This window comes from Crocuta crocuta, unplaced genomic scaffold (assembly GCF_008692635.1).
Source record: "Crocuta crocuta isolate KB4526 unplaced genomic scaffold, BGI_CrCroc_1.0 scaffold369, whole genome shotgun sequence".
NCBI classification, from domain to species: Eukaryota; Metazoa; Chordata; class Mammalia; order Carnivora; family Hyaenidae; genus Crocuta; species Crocuta crocuta.
This window is the reverse complement of record NW_027529441.1, coordinates 4,989,307-5,014,085: the sequence shown is the minus strand read 5'-3', so window position 1 is coordinate 5,014,085 and position 24,779 is coordinate 4,989,307. Positions and strand designations below refer to the sequence as shown.

The following is a 24,779-nucleotide window of genomic DNA, read 5'->3' as shown; positions in this document are numbered from 1 at the left end:
CCTATGAATACTCTGTGTCCCACGTGCCAACTTGGACATGAAAAAAATCTAAGAACATAATGGTTGCTCTGGTCAGATGCTTTGGATTTCTGGCCTTCCAAGTCATTTTCACAAACTTGTCCAAATTCCATTTCCAGACTTATTTTAGTTTGCTCAGTCCCTCTGGGCTACTGTTTTCCAGTTAACCCTTGTACACCCTGTTTCCTGCATGTTAAGTGTGTTACCTCCTCAATAAACACCCCCTCCCCCTGGCTTGATCTCTTTATTCAGAAATGCTATCTCTTTCTTTTCTCCACTCTGATAGAAATTTCTTTCTAGACCACTTATGTGGCTCTATCCTTGATCTGAAATAATACCTGCATATAAACTCCAGGAGGTTTAGAGTTCATTTACACCTTTTTGTCCGCCTCCCCCCCAACCTGGTAACAGTGTCTTAGAATGGCATTCATACAAAAAGTGTTTAAAGACATAAGTATTAAAAACAATGTACACATGAAATTTCACTTTCTTAGGCTCCTCAATGTAGTCATTTTTCCCCCTCGGAGGTTTGTTCCCACACTCAGCTTATTTTTGACTTGGTTCTTTTCAGTTAATACAGTTCTTTCTGGTCATTGGAATTCTTTAGAGTGAAGCAGTTGTATCAAATGGGAGAAGATAGCATATTGAACTATGACTCTTAGTTTTCTACCAGTTGCAAAGCCAATGTGAGGATCTGAGTCTAAAAGTACTTTTCACTATCTGTAGGATGTACAGGCTTATTGGCATACACTCCGTTTTTCGGAGTCTCTAACAAAAAAACTGATTTGCGTCCTCTGATCGCATATTCTTCCAAAAGTGTGATTTAAATAATTGTATAATTTCTTGTATTATATAATTTATATCATTGTGACAGTCTGATAGTTCATAGGACCCTTTGAAAACCTCTTGAAAGACTTGTATTTAGGACATTTTAAAAGCACATTAAAAGGGTTTTTTCCTCTTTTGATAAATATTAATGCATTTATTGATGGGAAATGATTTAGGGTCCTAAATTATGAAAAAATAATCTTAACTATGCAGTAATTATAAGAAAATTAACTATTACTAAAGCTGAAAATATGGAAATTGCACCTTGAAAAGATTAATGATAGAATATCTAACTGATGATTTCTGCTGGATAAATTTCCTCATTTTGATAGAGGCTTCCCAGTATGTAATCATTTTAAGATATCTGTGTAAATAGACAAGAGTAGACATGTATATTATGTACAATAATGGTCAAACTTAGAGCCACTTATATTGGCCTCTACAATGTGTTAAATACTTTAAGGATATTGCTTTAAAATTCTTTGCTTAACTTAATATGAAGATTATTCTACAAGCCAGCAAGTAATGAAGGGATTCTATGTAATAATAAAAGAAATGTTTAGCCAGGATTTAAGAATTCACTAGGATAATCTATCCAATTATAATTTTGACTACGATTAAGGCTAAAAATAATGTACCTATCAATAAAGTGAATTCTAAGAAAGAAATAGAACACCCTGTATAAGATTATCTGAGTTGATTCTAGAATCCATTTTTACTTTTCATGTTATATGCAGTTTTAATATGGTATTACTTCTAATCTTTCAAGTACTGCTGTCAGATAAACCTAATTATTTCCTAGAAGTGGCTTGCTACCAAAAGAAAAATGCAGCAGAAAACGTACTCACCTATCTAGATTTATTTAGTTTATATTAAAATATCTTTATTTTTTTCTCTAAAAGAAGATTCGAGTGGATGAGGAATCAGACATATTGACAAAAGTAAAAATGAGAGTGGGTAGAGGAGGGGTAGCAAATCCCAAAATTTGAGACAGATCAGACGGTTCTTCATTAAGAGAACTCCTCTCTCCTAGAGAGGAGACCCCAGAAAATTTCTACACAGGCACATATAGATATTTCTTGGGGACTATAAGGAACTGAGTTTTTGTGTCCCCTCAAGATTCACATGTTGAGAGACTCTTGAATGCTGAGAACAAACTGAGGGCTGATGAGGGTGCGTGAGAGGGGAAGGGGGTGATGGGCATGGAGGAGGGCACTTGTTGGGATGAGTACTGGGTGTTATATGGAAACCAACTTGACAATAAACTATTTAAGAAAAAAAAGGATTCATATGTTGAAGGCCTAATCTCAGTGCAATATATTTGAAGGTGGGGCCTTTGAGAAGCAATTACATTTATATGGGGTCAAGAAGGTAAAACCTGCATGATGGGATTAGTCCACGTATAAAAAGAGAGCTTGGACTCTCTCCACCCTGTGGAGAAAGAAAGCAGCTGTCTCTAAATCAGAAAGAGGGGCCTGACCAATCACCCAAACATGCTAACTGATCTTAGACTTCCCAGTTCCTTAAATATTGATTGTTTAAGCTACCCAATGTGGTATTCTGTTATAGCAAACTGGCCAGACGACAGGGTATGTCAGTGTTCCTCTTACGTGGCCCTTGAGGTCTTGGCCTACAACATCATGAATCTTGGTGTCACAGCACCTATGCTGACGGCACACAGCTTGCTGAAGATGTTGGATCTTTAACTATGTGGGTGCTGCTACTCTCTGAGCATTTGGGAGGGCAACGCTGAGACATGTCTGGTCTTATATGTGCAATCATCTGAGATCCAGACTTAGACACCCATCATGGTTGTCTAGGACACTAATTTATGAAGCTATTGTTTTAATCTCATTTGTGAAAAGTAAAGCTGCTTTACTCGTTGTGCCTCCATGCTTTATGATGCTCCCAGACCATTATCCTCCTAAAGTTCAGCCTGCTGACATACCAACAAATGGTAGGATTTAGTTTTTCACCAACTGATTACCTTCAGCACGGGAACAGACTCGGGATCATGTGTCACTCTGAGTTCAAAAATTAGGCAGTAATTTACATTCTTGAAGTATCATTGAAATCCTTGCAACAGATGTCTTTTTTCTCAAAATTGAATAGATTTGGTAGAATCATCCCTGTTCCTTTATTCATGGCTGTCTGTGATTGGTGACAAACATTTTAATGGAGATCCTAATGTCACAGGCAACATCAGTTAGTTTTTGTACAGGATCTTATCTTCTTATTCATTGTCATATCCTCAGAATGAATTAATATGTAAATCTTAGGCTATACAGTCAATCAATTGATTCATTTGATTCAACAAATATTTATCAAGAGCCTACCACGTGCCAAGTACTATTTCAGATGTTTGGAATATTAAGACACTTGTCCTTGAGGAGATTACATTTTGGAAGGAGTGGAGGAACAGGCAATAAACATAATAAAATATAAATATTGTCAGAAGATAGTAAATGTTACCAAAAATAAAAGAATAAGTCAGCAGGATAAGGAAGGTCGGAGGAAGGGATGCAAATGAGTCGAGATACAATGACTTGAAGGTGATGAAGGAGTTGGCCAAGCAGCCACCTGGAAAAGGGCATTCTAGGCTGGTGGCACAGCCGTGAGGGTAGGAGAATAAACTGGGTCTCATATAGTCAAGCAAGAAAGTCAATGTAGCTGAAGGAGAGGACCTCAGGGGGGAAATGGTAGGAGGTGAGGTCAGAGGCTAAGAGGTCAGGTCTAGAGGGACTCGTAGACCATTTAAGAACTTTGGCTCTTACTCTGCATGGACATAAGGTGCTGCTGCAGGGTTCTGACCAGAGGAGTGACATGATCCAAAATTGGGTTTTGGAAGGAATTCTCTGGTTGCTGGGCTGAGAAGAGACTGTTAGGAGTTAGGTAGGGTAACCTGAGAGGGAGAACGAGGAGGCAATCACAGTAATCCAGGTGAGAGGTATTTTTAAGAGATGAAATCAGCAACCTTGGTTCTCCATAAATTAACCTATAGATGCGATATAGCCCAGACTGAAATGACTTTATATTAAAGAAATCTATTTAAATAGATACAGCTCTGCCAATACATTTCACCTTGGGAAATGCTCAGGTATTTTTTTTTTTTAACTCTTAAATTTTGTAAGCAAGTAGTACACTGAATGGACACTAACTTCAAACAAATTTCAGTAAGAACCATCAGGGCTAACTTATCCGAAAACAGCATTCAAATTCACATCAATCAATAATAGTTAATAAAGGCCTCCTTTAATCTGTTCTAATTTTGACCAAAAAGTAATAATATTGCCATCTACTTTTTTAAAGAATCCTTGATGTACTGCTATCTCTGTTAATCTCTTGAGTGTATCTCATTCCAAAGAGAATGATCAACAAAATTAGTCCTGGATACATGCTATAAATCCTGATATACCTACGCATAGCTCATCTGTGACACAGCTTCTGAATTAAAAGCAAAGAAAAAAACAGGAAGAGATAGAATAAAATATTTGCTTACATTTGGGAAGAATTCAGCTCATTTCTTTAGCTGATTATGGTAGGATTTATAATGGTTCTCTCTCTCCCCTCCCCCTCTTATTTTTTGGAGCTCCTCGTTAGCTGTTTTGTCCTTCAGGAAAGGGTCTGTGTTGGTATGGATTCAAAAGGTTACACTGTCATCATTTGCAAATGAATTCTATCTGGAATGAAAATTATTATTTTTAAAAGTTCACAGAAGTTACTTTAACCTAGTCTTGATCCACTCCATGAGGAGATTTGAGTGGGCTTGAAAGCCTCCAAAATTATTTGCAAGGTTGTGTGTGCATATGAATTTGTGAAATGATCCAAGAGTTTTTATCACAATCTTTAAATTTTTTTTTTTAATGTTTATTATTATTGAGACAGAGAGAAATACAGCATGAGTGGGGGAGGGACAGAGAGAGGGAGACACAGAATCTGAAACAGGCTCCAGGCTCTGGAGCTGTCAGCACAGAGCCTGATGCAGGGCTCAAACCCACGAACTGTGAGATCATGACCTGAGTCGAAGTGGGAAGCTTAATGGACTGGCCACCCAGGCGCCCCTTTGTCACAATCTTAAAGGAACCTGTCACATCACCCATTTTGGAATAAAAAGAAAGAACTTAAAAGAAAACTCTTTTAACATGGAAAAATGCACAGATGGTACGTTTTAAAGGTTACTTATATATCAGAAGATATATAACACTTTAGCTGATTATGGTAGGATTTATGAACACTTTGATGGCTCACAAAATGGACTTTTGCTTCACATCTTGATTTTCTAGAGAAAATATTTTTCCTGTTATTATTTTTTATAATGAGATAGACCTTAATTTCTTTCAATCAGCACTGATGAGCACCTACCATATACTCTGAGATACAGTGATGAGAAGATAAAAAGACCAGTTCCTTGCCCTTGAAAATCTCACAGTCTACCGAGGAAGATGGAGACACAGCTATTGATCATAAACTGTGAAAAACATTATTAGGGAAATGAATTCAAGGGCGGTTTTATCCTTGGGATAGCTGATTTCCTGGAAAAGACTTGGATTATTGGTAATGGAAAGATGAATATGTTTTTCGAGGCCAGGAAGAAAGCTACAGTGTTCTGGGCACAAAGAACAATAGTTATGAAAGCGTGACCATTCCGTTTCGTGAGAACACAGGCTTAGGGGACAGGAGTGGGGAGCTTGGATAAAATGAAGTCTGGAAAGATGAGGCCAGACTGCAAAGAGCCTTGGGACCATCCTTAGAGTGTGGAGTAAGGTGAGGAAGAAGTATTGAAGGTATCGGATAGAGGAGACATAGAATCAAATTATTCTAGAAATCTAACTGATGGATAAGATGAAGCCAGACCAAAAATATCAGAAAGCAATTGAAAAACATTGCTTGAATTAGTAAAAGAATTAGTAAGAATACTAAAAAGAATTAGTAAAAGAATACAGATATTCTTTCCTCTATTTTGTTTGTTTATTTACACACATTTCTTTTTTATTGTAGCCTATAGAAGGGTCACAGTCATCTTTCAAAACAATTCCATGGTTCAGAGAAAGACTGAGTATTAGCAGAACAGGCAAGATTCACTTCACTGTAGCCCTTCAATGGTTATTTCAAATTAAGATACATTCACCTTCCTTGCAGAAATCTAGAATACCTTTAATCTAGAAATTTTCTTTCCCTAACTTCATCCATCTAATGTATCAACAATTACTACTGTTTCTACCTCCAAAACATATTCTTAATCTGATTTTCTTCTTCCCTGGTCATTAGCTGAGGAAAAGCCCCTGTCCTCTCTCCTTCTCCCCAGATGGCTCTGAAGTGGGGTCCCTGCTTTCTCTCTTGCCCATTACAATCAGGACTCCACATGAAAGTGAGTAACTGTTTAAAATAAAATACAAATCAAATATTTCTCCAGAAGCCTCTGCCCTGATTAACATCCTTGCTAACTTCTGTATATTTCTATTTCTTTTTCGCTCATAGACATACCAGTCTTTTTGAGTCCTACTTCTACAACTCTGTGTTAGCTAAGTGACTGTAGCAGCCCTGTGGGAAGCCCTTCACCTCTTTGATTCCTGGTTTTGTTTGTTTTCATTTTTAAAGTGGTGTCATAACTCTTGCCCTACTTCAGGGTTCTAGATATCAAAGGAGATAGGAAGGTGAAGGCATTTTAAGCTTCAGAAACCTCATCTAGGGGACAAATCACATCTCCTCCAAACACTGTGGCTCTGTTAATTCTCAAAAATCTACCTGAGTGAAGGCATTCCTTTCTGCACACAACATAAGCCAAAAGTTCAAGTCAATCATTCATAATGAATTAGCCAATAAAGTAAGTTGACTCCTTCAGTGAAGGAGGTCTGGACTCTTCTATTTTCTTCTTCTTGCAAATATTGTGTTTATGACATAAATGATCAGAAGTCGAGGAAAGGCTGCCCTCACATAACTTTATTCTGTCTAGGAAATGTGGAAAAGGGCATTTGAACATCTGAGGCAAATTAAAGCCAGAGCAAAGGCCAAAAGCACTGGCAGCTTCCTACTTTTCCTTGTCCAGAGGCCAAAATATTACCAACACAAGTATTTCCTGTCAATAACCAGGGCTTAGAATTTGAAATTAGCAAGCACAATTTTTAAAATATTATGGTTTTTTGTTTTGTTTTCTTGAGGCATGAAGTTGAGTGAGCTCACTATATTTTAATTATGTAAAATAACCCAATTTGTATAACCAATTAAAGTTAAACCACTTTATTTTTCTCAAGGAATGGTGTATAAAGCTCAAAGGTTAGAAAGTCAACCAAAGAATATCTAATAATAGCTATTATCCACGAATCTAGAAATCTTTCCCTTTATGGACAGCTATTTGATTGTTTAAAAATTCTTTTATGTTTATTTTTGAGAGAAAGAGAAACAGAGCATGAGTTGGGGAGGGGCAGAGAGAGACACACACACACACAATCTGAAGCAGGCTCCAGGCTCTGAGCTGTCAGCACACAGCCCCACACGGGGCTTGAACCCATGAACCACAAGATCATGACCTGAGCTGATCATGACCCAGGTGCCCCAGTTAATTGATTGTTGAATGGTTCCACTTTCATCAAGTAAAACTGGCCTATGTTGGGTTGAATATATTCCATTTTGTTGCTGCTTCTGTACATTTCTTTTAGTTTGCATAAATATGACCAGATGAATCATGCATAAAGATCAGCTCTTCCAGAACACTGCTATTTTCCTAAGGGCTCTGCTGCCAAATTCAAAGTTAAATTCAGGTTTTAGGTATCAGAATCTTGCATATGTCCCTGGAGAATATTTTGTTCAAATAGTGTAACAACTCGGCAATCAGAGGTTCTGTTCACTTGTTGTGTCTTTAGAAATATGATATTTTACAAAGTCTGAGGTAATGAAAGTTATTATTACCTTTTCTTTAAAAAGCTCAGACAAATATAGTGAGACAGAGGAGTGAGCAGTTTTATGAAAACATCATATAGAAATGTCAAAAAATAAACTCTAGCAATTCCATAAAGAAAGGGTAAAGGAAAAACTTAAAGATCCTGAAATGCTCTGGTAGAAATCTGACTATCAATCAAATAGAAGCAAACCATTTGGCAGAAGAGAAATAGAAATATTAATTTTGAGCCAAAATATTATCATTTTGTTAATAATTGAATTTCTGCTTTTAGTTCAAAAAGTTTACAATTAAAAGCCTTTTTTTTTTTTTTTTTTTTTTTTTTTTTTAAATCCCTTTTAAATATTATGTACANTAAAAGCCTTTTTTTTTTTTTTTTTTTTTTTTTTTTAGAAATCCCTGTTAAATAATATCTGCCAGAAGTCTGCTGGAAAAAGACCTTAAACTGAGGGAAAAAGTGAAAATAAAATCTAAGATTCAGTTAAATCTACTACCATGGTATCATTATTTATATAATCAGAAGAAGTTTCTGAATTGGAAACCAATTTGACTTGTTATTGAGGAGCTTGGTTAGTGAGTATCTGTGGCAATCAGACAAGAAAGTGTGTAAGGGAAGGAAGAACATTCAAATAAATCTCCCATGAGCCTTTTCAACAAATGCTTTCTGGGACTGGGAGGCTAAGCCATACAGTTTTGTTGATTTGGTATCTATTTCACACACACCTAGTCCACTATTAACAGCAAACAAAGGGGCGTAATGAAATTAAAGCATTGAATCATTCCTCTTTACGTTTTACAAAGACACTTTACATACTTGTACTTATTTCTCACAACAATCCACTAGTTGTGTATTATCATTTCTACTTACCATGCAAAGAAAGTAAGGCTCAGAGGGGTTTCCTAAGTTGTCAAAGGTCATCTGGTTAGTAAGCGGCAAACGTGGCAATCTGAATAGAAGTCTTCATAGTTCAAAGCCCATTCTGTGTCTTTCACATCAGATTTTGTCACATATATTCCTTTTGCATAGTTTTAGAATGGTAGAAGGGTTTTATGAAATAAATGAACTGGGTACAGATAAATAAACTGGATACAAATGAACTTTTATAGATTGAGTCATATAGTAATATGTAACGCACACATATATAATTCATATATTGAATCAATGAGTGTTATACATTACACTTGGAAAGCATAAAATGGATGAAGAAAACAAGTAACCACGATTTTGATGTAAATCTTAGAATACAAGTGATCACTCTTGGCTTCGCTTCAAATGGATGAGATGTGTACACAACATGGTTTGGCTGGAGCCAGCAGCAGCCATTAGCATGGGTTAGGAATAGTGCACACCCTTGCAGACCCAGAGGCTGGCTGGACCAGGAGCATGGCGCATACAGACACAAAGTCCTGAAGCCACAGGGAGACGCAGCCTGCAACTTTCAGGGACAATACCATCCATCTCTATTTTACTTAATTTAAAATTATCAGCTGCAGGTAATGTTGTTTTTGACAGAGGTCACTGTGGTTCGATGCTATTAGATTTTATGTTATTAAGCACTTAAGCTGTTTGCTAGAACGATTGAGCAGAGGTATATTTGGAGGCCTGTAGAGAGAGTTAGCTCTTAGACCTTTGGTCATAATGAATCTTCAAAATAAAGAAAACAAAAGATCTTTGGAAGCTTCTTTCCTTTTTTAAAATTAATTTTTTTTATTCAATACACAATGTTACATTAGTTTCAGGTGTACAACATAGTGATTCAACTTCTCTCTATCCTGCATGTTGGGCTCACTGTTGCTACCATGTGTCACCATGCAATGACATTACAAAGCCTCTGTCACCATGCAATGACATTATAAAACCATTGACTAGGGCCACCTGGATGGCTCAGTCGGTTAAACGTTCGGCTTCAGCTCAGGTCATGATCTCATGGTTCATGGGTTCGAGCCCCGTGTCGAGCTCTGTGCTGACAGCCAGCTCAGAGCCTGGAGCCTGTTTCTGATTCTGTGTCTCCCTTTCTGTCTGACCCTTCCCTGCTCACGCTGTCTCTCTCTCTCTCTGTGTCTTAGAAATAAATAAAACATTAAAAAAAAACCATTGACTATATGCCCTGTGCTATAGCTTTCATCCTTTTGATTTATTCATTCCATAACTCTCCACTTCCCTTCACCCATTTTGCCCACCTCCCCCACCACTGCCCCTCTGGCAACCACCAGTTTGTTCTCTGTATTTATGGTCCTATTTCTGCTTTTTACTTGTTTGTTCATTTGTTTGTTTAGAGTCCACATATGAGTGAAATCACATGGTATTTGCCTTTCTCTGTCTGACTTATTCCACTAAGCAAAACACCATTGGTCTGTCCATGTTGTTGCAAATGGCAACATTCTTTTTATTGCTGAGTAATATTTCATATTCCGTGTGTGTGTGTGTGTGTGTGTATGTGTGTGTATGTGTGTGTTGTGTGTGTGTGTGTATCTTACCCATTCATTGATCTCTGGACACTGAGGTTGCTTCTGTATCTTAGCTATTGTAAATAATGCTGCAATAAACATAGGGATAAACGTATCTTTTCGAGTTGGTGTTTTCATTTCCTTTGGATAAATACCCACGAAGGCTCCTTTCTTGACAATTTTAGGTTATTATACCCATCTCATCTTTTCTAGTGACAATGATGAATTATGGAGCAACACTGATATAGACATATGTCCTCAGGAATATTGACAGGTAAGTATTTGTAAACAGCTCTATGATGATGGTAAGTAAATGAACAGTTCTTCCATTGAAGACTAACAACCCCACACTATATCATTTGAGATGCTGTGAAGCTTAGGTCTGTCCGTCAATTTGCTTGTATTTGTGTGTTATAAAAGTCGTCAGAGCTGAGGAATGCTTATGGAATTCAAGCTGTTCACAATCAGCCTGCATGATTGCTTTTTGCCATAATAAAGTTATGTTTTGTTAATGGAGAAATTTTACTGGTATCTAGAAGTTGAATATCTTGTTACTTTGGCGACATGGCATGCAGCACATTCAAGACCTGGTCATGACAAAACCTCAACAAGGCTGTCGCTGTTGTCACTGGTGGTAGTGGTGGCGGCGGTGGCAGGGTGTGTGTGTGTGTGTGTGTGTGTGTGTGTGTTTTCTGTGCAATGCTTGGTATTGGTTCTGAGAGTGGATCAATTGCAAAAGTGAATGTTAGCAAACACTGGTTATGCAACATAACCAGCAAAAGCCACTTACTCTTTCATGGCAAAAGGTCTAGAAGGCTTTAAGAATTTAAAAACTCAGATGTATTTGCTCTAAGATTGATTCAAATAATATAAAATTCAGTATCAAATTCTAAGTACAAGGAGCTTCAAGCACACATGTCATGCTATCCACCAGTATTTCTGGCACTCTGTCAGCATTTGGTTCAAATCAGTGTAAGGAATTTGTCAGCCAGAATCTCAAAATAACGACCTGGCAAAATACTTGGTCAGTATTTCACTAATACGACTATGATGTATTGTCATTTGCTTATTTATTTGTCTGATCGCCCCATTACAAGTCTCTGTAGGCAGTAATCATGCTTTATTTCTTTGTATGCTCAGGAACTAGCAGAGTTCTTTTACAGGATGGGGGTTGAATAAAGGGCTAATGTTAAATGAGTGAATCCATGAATATGAGTTACTGCTTTCTCACTTCATCACACTCAGCTTCAGAGTTGGTGACCATGCATTCCATCTCTACTGTGTGTTAATATACTGGATATTTTCTTATCCCTCTTGACCCACCTTCCACTTCTCTCCATCTTGCTCAATAGTCAGAAAAGCTGACCCATAACAACTGCATCAACAGACCAAATTGTCTTCTGACTTCTGCTTGGGTTTGGCCAGTGGAAACCAGATACAAGGGCCTGGAAGTTGAAAGGGACATGAGAATGAGTCCTAGGATGCTCTGGCTTTCCCTGAAGGCAGTTGGCTGCCTTCCAGGGACAGCCATAGCTCTGATGGGAGGTTCTTTTCATACAGCTACTGTCTGGATTTCCTTGTTCCTCTTAGTCTCTTAACTACTCTCTTTCCTTGTTCCTCTCAGTCTTAGGGATCGGTAAGGGCTCTCAGCTATTGATAGCCTAAAACACTGCACCATCTTCTGTTGGTTTCTCCAGTCCATATGTGCACCTTTACAAAAGATCCTTTATTAAACTCTCTCCAATCTCTCCTTTGAGTGTGCTGTTTCCTGAGGGGAACTTGACAGTTACCTTAATGGCTGCTTGCTTAACTCTTAAACAATTAATTTTACTCTCTACCCTTGCAAGGAAAATAGGACTACTCCCATTTTAAAGAATGGCTGCAATAGAAATACACCCTACCTAGAACTTTTATTATTTCCATTTGCTCATTCATTCACTGTTTATTTTGTTTCCCATAAGTCATTGGACATTTGTCTGTGGACGTTGCAGCTGTTAACGCAGAGTGGCACAGAGACAGCCTGGCTCAAAGTGAGTATCTCTTTTGGATAAAAGAGTAAACTAGTTTAAGGGAGCTTTTTGCTGAGTTAGGGCAAAGAGCGGAAGAGGGAAAGTTATAAAAGGAGTAAAGAAGGAGGTTCAGCTCAGAATACTTAAACTATTATAAAAAACAGTACTGGAGCACCTGGGTGGCTCAGTCAGTTAAGCATCTGACTTCAGCTCAGGTCATGATCTCATAGTTTGTAAGTTCGAGCCCTGTGGTGGGCTCTGGGCTGACAGCTCGGAGCCTGTGCCTGCTTCTGATTCTGTGTCTCCCTCTCTCTCTGCTCCTCACCCCTTACCCTCCCTCCAAAATAAATAAAACATTAAAAAAAAGAAAGAACAGTGCTGTTGAAGTTTTGCTCATTCTATTCATTTGGGTGAGAGAGAGGCTTATGAGACCTTTACTATGGCTATGGAGGGAAGTCCATGAGCTTTAAATCAGGTTTTGTTACAATATCTTTTAAAATTTAAAAGACTATCTAATTTCATTCATTATATACACCCTGTCAGCATTCTGAGGGTTCTGCTGAGGGCCACTGTAGGTCAATGGCCACTCTCAGATCCCACTCTCCAAGGGCTGCTTCAGGCTCAAGAGTTCAGTGAACTCTGAAGCACTTGAAGCACTTGAAGATATTTGTAACTTGCCTCTCCAGTAGGCCACCAGTGAGTTTGTACATCTCCTTACGTAGGGCTACTTTAAACTCAAGGTTTCCAGAGAAGTATGTAACAGAAAGGAGATATAATCTATTATTGAAAGCCACACAGATATTAGGCTCTGCTTTTCTATGAGATGCTTTATTATGCTTTTAACAAATGGGCATATGTATGATCTATATGAATTAAGAAATGGTGTACATTACCAAAGGAAGGCAATATCAAATTACAGCATTTTAAAATCAGGTATGGCAGGAACTTAGCATTTTCTTCAGAAGGTGTAAGTCACCTTGCTTAGTACATTTTAAACACCATTATCTCCATACTCCAGAGGCTTTTGTTTTGGAAAAGCATGGCAGGAGTCACTCTAATGTGATTATCAAGGGCCTGGAGGTTTGCTCTTAAAATTCAATATTTAGGTAGAAAGAAAATGGTAACTTTTCACCTTTGATTTTCAATCACTATCTTTATAACACTAGCAGCCCTGAGACACTGGAATGGAAACGTACCTGCTTCTTGATGTTACCTGCACACCACAAAACCAGCCCTTCACCTGGTTCTCTTTGTATCTGTGCCTTGATCTTTATTTTGCATTCCCCTCAATACATCGTTTCTATATTCTCCAGACTTATTCTCAGCTTTCTTGATGCTACGTGCACTCATTATATTCATTCAATGATTTATTGAGCACCTACTGTGTACCAGGCCCAACCACAGATCCTGCACTCAAAGAATCAAGCAAAAAGCCACGAATTTGTAATTGTAAACACTGTGAAGGAAAAGTACATGTGTAGGAGCATATAGCCTGGGAACCTTATGTGGTGGGTGGATTCAGAGAAACTTTCCTAGAGGAATTCTTGGAAAGATTGTGGTGGATGAGCATGTTAATTCATTTAGTGAAGAGTACAGAGAAGGCCATGGGAGAGTTCATCAGATAGAAAGAATGGTATATGTAGGGACTCAGAGACCGTGTGGTGCTGGATCAGTTATGGATATATGTACGGTGTGACTTAAAGCCACTGGGCTCCAGGCAACTTATGCATAAGATCAAGATTCAGATATCAAAGAGTCCAAGTTGGCTTCCTCTATGCTGTTCTTCTGTGTGGTGTGGCATCTCCCTTTGGTTCACAAGCCAGGACACATAAAGAGCAGATGCAAGGAGGTAGACAGTAGAGATTCCAGTTTATATTGCCATACAAATGACCTCAAGCTGTCAGCTCCTAGTCCGAACAAGGTTTATCAAAGCGCTCAAGCTTTGAATCCAACTTGGATTGGAAGGAAAGGGTTTTTCTTTGTCCTGTATCAACACTCAGTGATCCAGGCTGCAAGCGGTTTCATTGCGACAAAGAGAAGAGCGTGTGACAAGTAGTGAACCAGCTCTGAAAGCTTCCCAGAACTTTCACACATTTCACTGACAAAAGTAAGCCACAGGGCAATGCTTAACCTCAAACTATGGGAGAGGGAGCAGCCTACCGTCATGAGGCTGGTAGGCAGACAACTAGAAATATCTGGTAAGAACAATAGTGATCATAGAGATGAACTTTTGTTTATTAGATACTGTGGTCCATGGAAAGAGTAGGTTACTGGTGCCCTGCCTGAAACCAACCCATTTTCTGCCCTCTCATTCTCAACCAGCTGCCCCTGTATAGGTGAGGAGGTACAGGTGGGGCCATGGTAGTGGAGTGATAGTGTGCAGAAGTGGACATCAGAGGTGTTCACTAACCACACCAATGATCTGTAAATGGTTATTGAGGTTATCTTTTTCTTTTTTTTAGAGGGGGAGAGGGAGAGAGAAAGAACCTTTTTTTTTTATGTTTATTCATATTGAGAGAGAGAGAGAAAGTACATGAGCGAGTAGGGGGTGGGGAGAGACAGAGAAAGAGAGAGAGAGAGGAGAAAGAATCACAAGCAGGCTCTGAGCTATCATTTCAGAGACCGACGTGGGGCTTGATCTCATGAAATGTGAGCCAAAGTCAAGAGACCACGTTCAGCAGACTAAGCCACTCAGGCACCCCTACTGAAGCTATCTTAATGGAGTTTTCAAGAAGTCCTTTGGGTCTTTGTTCATTTTAATGTGTTTTGTTCTGGTCTTGTTTTATAGATGCAATATAGTCTCTTAGTTCTCTTTGCATATTAATTATGATTTTTTTCGTGAGATTACCACTTTGTTCCTCTCCCTTCTTTGGTTTTCCATTTTTTGTTCTGTTCTGGCTCTACCTTTCAGAGTAGAGGCTGTCCTCTATGACTTGGTCTTCCGTAACTGTCAAATCATGTTTAAAAGTGAGGCTCAAATGAACTAGACTGGGAAGCATGAGTGTAGCTTTGTGATCTGTGAATCTCACTATGAGATCATTTGTTTGGTTGGGGGAGATAGCCAAATGCCTGATTCTGCATTTTAGAGGTTCTTAACTTATTTTGTGCCACGGCAGTCTGCTGAAGCTTGCAGACCCTACTTCAGAATGTATTTAAATGCATGGAGCCAATTATAGCAAAGTTTTAAAAATAAATTTGTGATACAATAATATGTGCTTTTTATTAATGCATCACATAATAAGTTTTGAGTTTGATCTAATAACTGTTGAAGTAATGATGAATGCAAATACTATTTCAAGATATAAGCAATGAGTAATGTGATTTAAAAAAAAATTACCATGACTCCTACTCGTGACAGAGTGACAGGGACTGTTAATATTACAATGGTTTGTTACCTACATTGAAAAATGACAGAGATGCTAGTTTTCAGGTTAGTGGAAACAAAAATGAATTATTGTTCTCTTAGACCCTGTGGTCTATACTTTTGTATAGACCTATAGGTCTATACTTTTGAGTGTATAGACTTTCTTCCAGAAGGCAGTTCACCAAGCTCCAACCTCAAGTATGTAGGCCTGGCTGCTGGCCTTTCCAGAGCCAGGCAGGGAACAAATCTCTCTTCAGTGGGAAGACTTTCCCATAATCCCTCTGATTTCAGCATAGAAACTCACCCTCCAACCTCAACTATTCCTATTGTTTCCAAATCCAGAGGCTATCTAATAAAATCTCTCCAAAAACAGACTCCAAGTTTTCTCTTGATGGACCCAAGGTGGAGAGGGAAGATGGGAAGTCTAACTTCTCTTTTAAAGATGTTCAGTACAGGGGCGCCTGGGTGGCTTAGTCGGTTGAGCGTCCGACTTTCGCTTGGGTCATGATCTCGCGGTTCGTGGGTTCGAGCCCCGCGTCGGACTCTGTGCTGACTGCCAGCTCAGAGCCTGGAGCCTGTTTCAGAGTCTGTTTCTCCCTCTCTCTCTGACCCTCCCCTGCTCACGCTGTCTCTCTCTCTCTCTCTCTCTCCTAGAAATAAATAAAACATTTTTTTAAAAAAGTAAAAAAATAAAAATAAAGATGTTCAGTACAGGGACACCTGGGTGGCTCAGTCGGTTGAGCATCCGATATCGGCTCAGGTCATGATCTCACGGTTTGTGAGTTCAAACCCTGCCTCAGGCTTGCTGCTGTCAGTGCAGAGCCTGCTTCAGATCTTCTGTACATATCCCCCCCCCCAGCCCCCGCCCCCTGTCCCTTCCCTGCCTGCGCTCTCTGTCTCAAAAATAAATAAATCCTTTTTTTTTAAAGTTCAGTTCACACTCCAGTTTTCAGTCCAGTTTTTTGAACGTCTGCCTTCCAAGCACCAGTTGTCTCCAGTCTGAGGATTTTCCTAGTTTTGTGTGAAAACGCCTGGCTTTGTGGCTCGCTGCCTCAACAGACTCAGATCACTGCATTCTCCAGTCTGAAGCAGTCACCAGTGGTTAAGCTATTTCCCCGATTTCAAAATGTTACTTTTGTTGTCTGCTGTCTTCTTTTTGTCCTTGTGATTTTTTTTTCTCTTAATTCCTTTACTGTCATTGCTTTGTCAGGCTTCAGGAGGAAGTTGAGATAGACATTTGCATTCAGCCTCTGCTGTTTCACCAGTGCTTTGATGCATTCATAAATTCATAAGTAGCATTTTATTGTGTCTGGGATTCACATCTTTTTTCCTGTTCATATGGCATATCTCCTTCTCTCTGATTTAATATAAAAGTAAGTGAGACAACAAGGTTGATATGCAATGCCACTTGAAGAAAGACATCTATTTTGTGTTTTAAGGAAATCATTTCTTAAAAGAACTTTTCTCAGACTCTCCCTAACTGCTTTGAGTTCTCTGCTTAGGACACTAGACTGAGTTTCTCACAGTCAACAACCAGGGTGGCAGTTTTTTCTTCTGCTACTCTGGTAAAAGTGGAGATGGTCTTATGAGTACAAGCCTAGCACAGGTAACAACTGAGTTGTTGGTCAATATAAAACACATCTCCCCAAAGTCACTAGAGAGAAATGAAAAGCAGGAAGAGAGTCAAAACTGGGAAGAAGAAAGTAGAAACTGGTGAGCGTCCAGTTGATCAGGATTTTTGCTAAAGAGCATGCACCCTTAAGATTAAACAGATCCACTAACTCTTGGATAGAAATCTTTGCAGTGTACCTTTTTTTTTCTTAAGGATTAGAGGTCAAAATTTAGGACTGTCAAAAGCAGACAGAAAATGAGGTGGAAATCAAGGAGAAACTCTGGGGAAAGGGGGACGGGGAATATCAAACTGTACGCATAAATTCCAGGGAAAAAATCAGGACAGCATCTGAACTATGCATGCATAAACTGTGAGCAGTCTTAAGGCTGAAAGAATTGAACAGAGAGATTTTAGCAGCTACCCACTGCAGAGGTGACAAACATTGGGACTCGAGTCCTGTCATATTAACAGCCTGATGAAACAAAAAAGCAAACAAATGAATACTCAGGGAAATACCAGAATTCAATCTCTATCATGTATTTTTCACAACGTCCAGGATACATCTCAAATTACTAGATACATAATCAAGAAGAAAGGCAATTGCTCCTGAGATGATCCACACACCAGCATGAGAGCACAAAAATTTTAATTTAGCTATTATAAGTATGCTCAAGGATATCAAAGAAAACTATGTTTGTAAGGAGTGGATAAACAGGATATCTCAACAGAGAGCCAGTAACTGTAAGAAAAGAATCAAATGGAAATTCTAGAAGTGAAAACTACAGTGTCTGAGACAAAAATGTCATTGGATAGGCTAAACAACTATGCTGGAAATAAAAGAATCCATGATTGAAGATCACTCCATTGAAATTATATAATGTGGAGAACAAGAAGAAAAAAAAAAAGATAGGAAAAACTCCCAGAGGCTCAGTGATTAGTGCACTATATCAAAGAGCAAATACATATGGAGTTTTAGAAGAAAGTGAGAGACAGAACTGGGTAACCCAACATTTGAAGAAAGAATGGACAAAAGTTTCCAAAATTTTATAGAGTCAAAAACTGCAGAAAACTCTACGTGGTATAAAAAGAAAAAAGCAAGCAAACAAACACACACAAAAGTTGCAAAGTTGATAGTTATTAAACTAATGAAAACAAAAAATAAAGAAAATCTTAAGTTTCCAGAGTTTGAAAAAGGGGCATATTACATATACAGGAAAAAATACAAGTTACCAGTGACTTCTCAGCAGAAACACTGGAGGCCAAATCATAGTCGAATGACATCTTTAAAGTGTCAAATGGAAACAATGAATTGTCAACCCAGCATTCTCCATGGAGCCGAAACAATTTTCAGGAATAAAGGTGAAATAAAAGCATTTTCAGAGGAACAAAAACAAAGGTAATTCTCCAGCAGACTTTCTGTTCAAGAAAAGCTAAGTTCCTTAAACCCAAGGGAAATGATTCCAAATAAAAATTCAGATCTTAATTTAAAAATATTTATGACCATTTAAGGTGAAAATACTAGCATGTATTTATGTATTTATTGTGTAATAAACATGAAAACTGTATCATCAATTGCAAGGTGTAAAAAAAACCCTATAAGATTGCACTAAAAAACCCAAAAAGATTGCCAGGTTATTACAATTTATATTATTAACTTTCAACTGAAAAATTAAGGCTGTTTATTGTACTCTGGAGAGCACCACTAAAATAATAATATAAAGAGGTAAGCAAAAAAGCCACTTAATAATTAAATGAAATTGTAAAAGCAATGTCAACGGACTCAGAATGATAGGAGAGGAGGGACAGCGGAACACAAAACAAATGAGACAAAGGGAAAACAAATGGTAACCGCATAGACCTAATCCAGCCGTGTCAACAGTTAATTGCAAATTAAATACTCCAGTGAAAAGGCAGGACTTGTCAGAATTGGTTGATTAAAAGGTATGCACTATATGCTGTCTACCTGGAAGCTACTTTAAATATAAAAATTCAGTTAGATGTACTCTGAATTCAAAGACACGCTTAAAGGGGCACCTGGGTGGCTCAGTCAGTTAGGCGTCCAACTCTTGATTTTGGCTCAGGTCATGATCTCAAGGTTAGTGAGTTCAAGCCTCGCATTGGGCTACTCACTGACAGTGGGAAACCTGCTTGGGATTCTTTCTCTCTCTCAAAAATAAATAAATAAACTTGAAAAAAAGGTTCACTTAAAGACAGGGAAGAAAATATATAAATACATAAACATTTTCATAATGCTAAAATAAAAATTCAACAGAAGACTTCATATTCAGAAATGCATTTATATTTAGAAATGAAAAGTTTCAAAATCCCTAAGGCAAAAATTGGTAGATTTAAAGGGGGGAATATGGGGCGCCTGGGTGGCTCAGTCAGCTAAGCATCCAACTTCAGCTCAGGTCATGATCACATGATTCATGGGTTCGAGCCCCACATTGGGTTCTGGGCTGATGGCTAGCTCAGAGCCTAGAGCCTCCTTCTGATTCTGTATCTCCTTCTCTCTCTGACCCTCCCCTGCTCATGCTGTCTCTCTCTCTCAGAAATAAATAAAGCATTTTTAAAAAAATTTTTAAAAAGGGGGGGAATAGACAAATTCACAATTTGGTTGGAATTTTAACAACTCTTCTCAGCAATTAATAGAACTATATAAGAAGTCAGAAAGGATACAGATCACCTGAACCACACTGTCAACCACCCCGAGTTATTGACATTTACAGAACACTATGCCTAAGAAGTATAGTATACAGCTTCTTTTCGAGTGCACATGGACCATTCACCAAAACAGGCCACATGTTGGGTCAGACACAAATCTTAAGGAAGTTAAAAATTTGAAATATCCAGAGTATGTTCTCCAACCAAAACAGAAAAAACAGAACTAAATTAGAACTCAATAATAAAATGATATTAAGAAAACTTGCAACTATCTGGAATTCAAGAAACATACTTCCAAGTAACTGATGAGTCAGAAAAAGAGGTCATAAAGGAAATTAGCATAGACTTTCATGCCAATGATTATGAAAGTTCATCATAACATTTGTGGGATGTAACTATACAATGCTTAGAGGGAAACTAATATCTTTAAATGGCTGTAGTAGAAAAGAAGTAAGTTATAACATCAGTGATCTAAGTTTCCAATTTTAGAAGCTAAGAAAAAAGAAGAACAGTGCAAACATAAAATAAATAGGAGGAAAATAACTAAGATTAGAAATTAGTAAGTGTGAAAACAAGAGAGAACATTAACAAAGTTCAAAGGCAAAAACAGAGGAATGGAGGGCTACATGGATTCTGGGCAAGGGGACTTATGTCCTCTTTAGCCGAGAAGCCATGTCTGAGAGCCAGGCCACTGTTCTTCATGGCCGTGGACCACTATTTCCAAAAAAAGGAAACTGCCCTTTGTACCCTCCATTGCCTGAGGTCCCCACCCCAAGCCTTTCCACAGGGCTCCCACCAGGATTTAAACCCACGAGGGCAGGGACTGTGTGGATCCCAGGACCTGGCAGATGTGGCTGATAAAAAATATTTGTTGAAAGTCACCCTTGCAAACCCTTCTTCAAAACAAATTTTTTCTTTGAAAATATCAGTAAAATTGAAAAACTCCTGGATAAGATAGACTGATTTAAAAAAGAAAGAGAACAAGAATACACATTAGCAATACTTACAATAAAAGAAGGTTTATCACTGAAAATCCTACAGATGGTAAAGGATAATAAGGGAATATTATGAACTTAATAAAATGAAATTTGAAGACTTAGGTGAAATAAATTTTTTAAAATATTTAAGTGGAAATAGAAAATTTAAATAATCTCATAAATATTAAAAATTAAAATTAAAATCATTATTAACAATATTCCCCAAAGTAAAACTTGAGACGCAGAGGGCTTCACTCATGAATTCTATCCAGCTTCTAAAGAAGAAATAAATCAATCTCACAAAATTCTGTCAGCAAATAGAGATGGAAAGAACACATCCTCAGCTGTTTTATGAGTTTAGTATAACTCTGAGCACAAAAGAAATTACAGACCAATTTGTCTCATGAGCATAGACGCAAAAGTCCATAACTAACAAAATCTTTACCAAATTAAAGTCAGAAACATAAAAAGATTAAAAAAAAAACCAACATGATTAAGTAGGGATTCTTCCAGGAATGTAAGGGTGGCTTAAAATTTGAAAATCAATATAATTCATATTATAAGAAAGCTAAACATACAATCATTTCAGTAGAGGCACAAAAGTATTTGATGAAACTTAACCCACAATCATGAGGAACAGAAGAGAATTTCCTCAACCTGACAAAGAAGATCAATAAAAAAAATTCAGTTGTCATACTAAATGGATGTTGCTTCTTCCTAAGTTCTAGAGCAAGGCAAGGATGTAATAACTTCAATTCGATACCTCTAGGGCAGTGAAGTAAGGCAAAAAAAGCATACACATCATCAAAGAAGAAGTATAACTCTGTCTGCAAATAATTTTTTACATAGAAAATCCGAACTACTGTACAAAGTAATTACTAGATTTACTAGGTGAATTTAGTAAGGTCGTATACAGGATTTATATACAAACACTAATTATATTTTTATATTCTGCCAGCAAACAGAAAACAAATTTCAAAACAATTCTGTATATTCAAGTGTTAAGAAACAAGTTACTATTTAGGAATAAACTTAACAAAGGCAAGGACTGAATCATGTTTCCCTGTACTACCACAGTGATTAGCAGAGTTCCTGGTAAATAAAATGTATAATAAAAATACATTTTAAATAAAATATATAATATAAAAATATATAATATATAAAAATATAAAAATAAACACATTTAATAAATATATAAAATTTTATACTTACTAAATGTGTGCTATAATAGAGATTTAAATTAATGTCTTAGAATACTAGAAATTGTTTTCTCCCTCATCTATCTGTCATGGAATAAGTGTACCAGACAACAAAAGATAACACCATATGGGAGCCTGCACTCTTTCCCTTCCCCACTAGGATCTGAACCACTTTTGAATTCCAGCCAGAGTGTATGTACTGAAATTACTGAAATTATACTTATTCCTTCTGCCTATATATCATTGGCTGTAAGTTAGTCACATGGTCACACACAGCTGCAAGGAAGACTGGGAAATGTAGTGTTTATCTGGGACAGATATTGGCTCTATGAAAATTACATTACTATAGAAAAAGAGATTGGATAGTTGAAGACAATTAGAGGCCTTGCACACCAGTCCTAACTTGGCAGGTACAGTCAACAATGATTTTAATTAAAATATTTTAGTGCTCTTCCAGCTACAATATTTTAAAATCATCATTGAGTTTAGAGCTCATTTCTATAAACTCACTCCCTAGGATACAGCAAGTTCTATTCAGCTGCTGTATTTGTTTAACTAAGTTATGTGCAAATTATCACTTTTAACCATTAACACCCTAAAATTTGTAGTTATGAGAACCACTGGTAAATTCAGAACACTGAGAAAACTGAAACCTACACCGACCACGATTTATGAATTACAGGCTAAAACAGAAGTCACAGAATAAGATTTATGCCTGATCAAATTATAGATTTTAGCATACTGACTCATAAATCAGTCCCTTGAATCTCAAGGGCAATGAAAGGATTTATAAATCAAAACTTATTTAGGATTTATTAGCTGAATGTTTATCATAAGAATGCAATGTTTATAAATCTTGTCTGGCCTACGCAACTAAATTTATAAGCTCATTGTAGCCAGGGTCCATCTCTGGTGACACGTTTGAGGGGTACAGATTGCAACATACACTGATGATGCTTAGGATACATTGATTAATGGCAGCAACAGAAGGAAAGATGATTTTATTAAAGTTGTTAACATTTAAATGGTTTTAAAAGATTAACTCTGTAATTAAAACATAGCACCTATTTATATATTTTTACTATTATAGAGAGATGAGTTTAATATTTAGAAAATAAAATAAATTATAATTTTGGGGCGCCTGGGTGGCTCAGTCGGTTAAGCGTCTGACTTCAGCTCAGGTCATGATCTCAGGGTTCATGGGTTTGAGCCCCACGTCGGGCTCTGTGCTGACAGCCAGCTCAGAGCCTGGAGCCTGCTCCAGATTCTGTATCTCCCTCTCTCAGTGACTCTCCCCTGCACATGNTTATAATTTGAGTGTAAAATGATATGAAAAGAATAATTCAGCTAAATGGCAGAACCATTTCAGAACAGGTTACATGTTCCAGAAAACATTAATACAACATTTCTGTACTATAAATTTTGGTCTGTGTTGGAAAATAATTCTATACTAAAATTATATATTTTATTACAAATACAAGATATTTGTATTATTTCAAAATATTTTACGTTTAAACATCTGTTTTCTCATTTATCACATGTTTTAGGGTCTCCAGATCTACTTTCCACCTGGCAAAATGGTATTCTGTAAAATAGCTGACTTCCTCATTTGGTTTTATTTCTCTGCTCAAATGTCACATCCTCAGAGCCCACCTACATTGCTCTCAAGTTAGGCTTGCTTATTGACTGATTGATTGATTGATTGAAATAAGTATTTATATATTTATAAAAATAAATATATTTATTTATTGAAAGATCCTAAGAAGCAACTGGAAGCTTAATTCCCAAATAGCAAAGTTAGTGAGTGATAGCAGATGCAAACAGTTCCATGGTCAAGTTCTGACCTTTTGGTTAACTCGGTACTCCTAACGAAGTTAAACATGGTTCACCTTATTGACTTTATAATAATGATAGCTTAAATAGGTACTTTAATCTAAAACAGTGCAGATATTAGGTGTTTTCTTAGATGGACATGGGATGGACCTTGCTACCTTTAGATATTAGAGATTTCTAAAACAAAATAAAGCAAGAAGAAATTGTAACTATTAAAACAAAATGCAATTTCAGTAAATATATCAAGAAAGCCATGATCTGCTTAGTCTTGTTTTAAATGTTTATTTTATTTTTAGAGAGAGAGAGAGACAGAGTGTGAGTGGGGAGGGGCAGAGAGAGAGGGACACAGAATCTGAAGTAGGCTCCCGGCTTTAGGCTGTCAGCACAGAGTCTGATGTGGGGCTAGAACTCATGAACGATGAGATCATGACCTGAGCCAAAGTCAGACGCTTATAATACAGTATAAAATTTTTAAAATAAAACATAAAATAGAAACTGACTTTAAGAAATCACATCCTATTATTAAACAGGTTTGGTTCAATATATCATCCTCCCCTCATCCCAAAGTCCAATAATTGCATTGATAATAATAATGAATAATAATAACAATAATATAACAGCAACTGATGTTTCTGCTATAACATGATACATGTATTCCTGGGGAATGAAAAGTTATAGAATATCATGAGTTAAAAATTAAAAATAACAGGACTATAGAGTACAAACAAATCAGTTAATCAAAAACCAGTGGTAGATCCATGTTTCCTGGAGTCTGAAGCTTGTAAAATTTTGAGGACCCTTTTTAAAGAAGATACATTTGATTAACTGCCTAACACAATTCTTCAGCAGGATAAATTCCTATATGTTTTACTACATTTGGTGGCTGCAGATTCTTTGAGCTCCTCTTCATGTGACAATAACTTTGCAGTATC

The 24,779-nt window shown here is 37.3% G+C and overlaps 1 protein-coding gene and 1 long non-coding RNA gene across 2 annotated transcripts in view; one reads left to right on the top strand and one right to left on the bottom strand.

Moving 5' to 3' along the window:
* Positions 1 to 24,779, bottom strand: part of CYYR1 (cysteine and tyrosine rich 1) — a 107,557-nt gene that overhangs the window by 55,324 nt on the left and 27,454 nt on the right. The gene's annotated exons all lie outside the window — the stretch shown is intronic.
* The window catches only part of LOC144228399 (uncharacterized), a 46,987-nt gene continuing 34,356 nt past the window's right edge, over positions 12,149 to 24,779 (top strand). The window contains exon 1 of the long non-coding RNA XR_013334178.1: positions 12,149 to 12,219. This is a non-coding gene — a long non-coding RNA (uncharacterized LOC144228399). The remainder of the gene's footprint in view (positions 12,220 to 24,779) is intronic.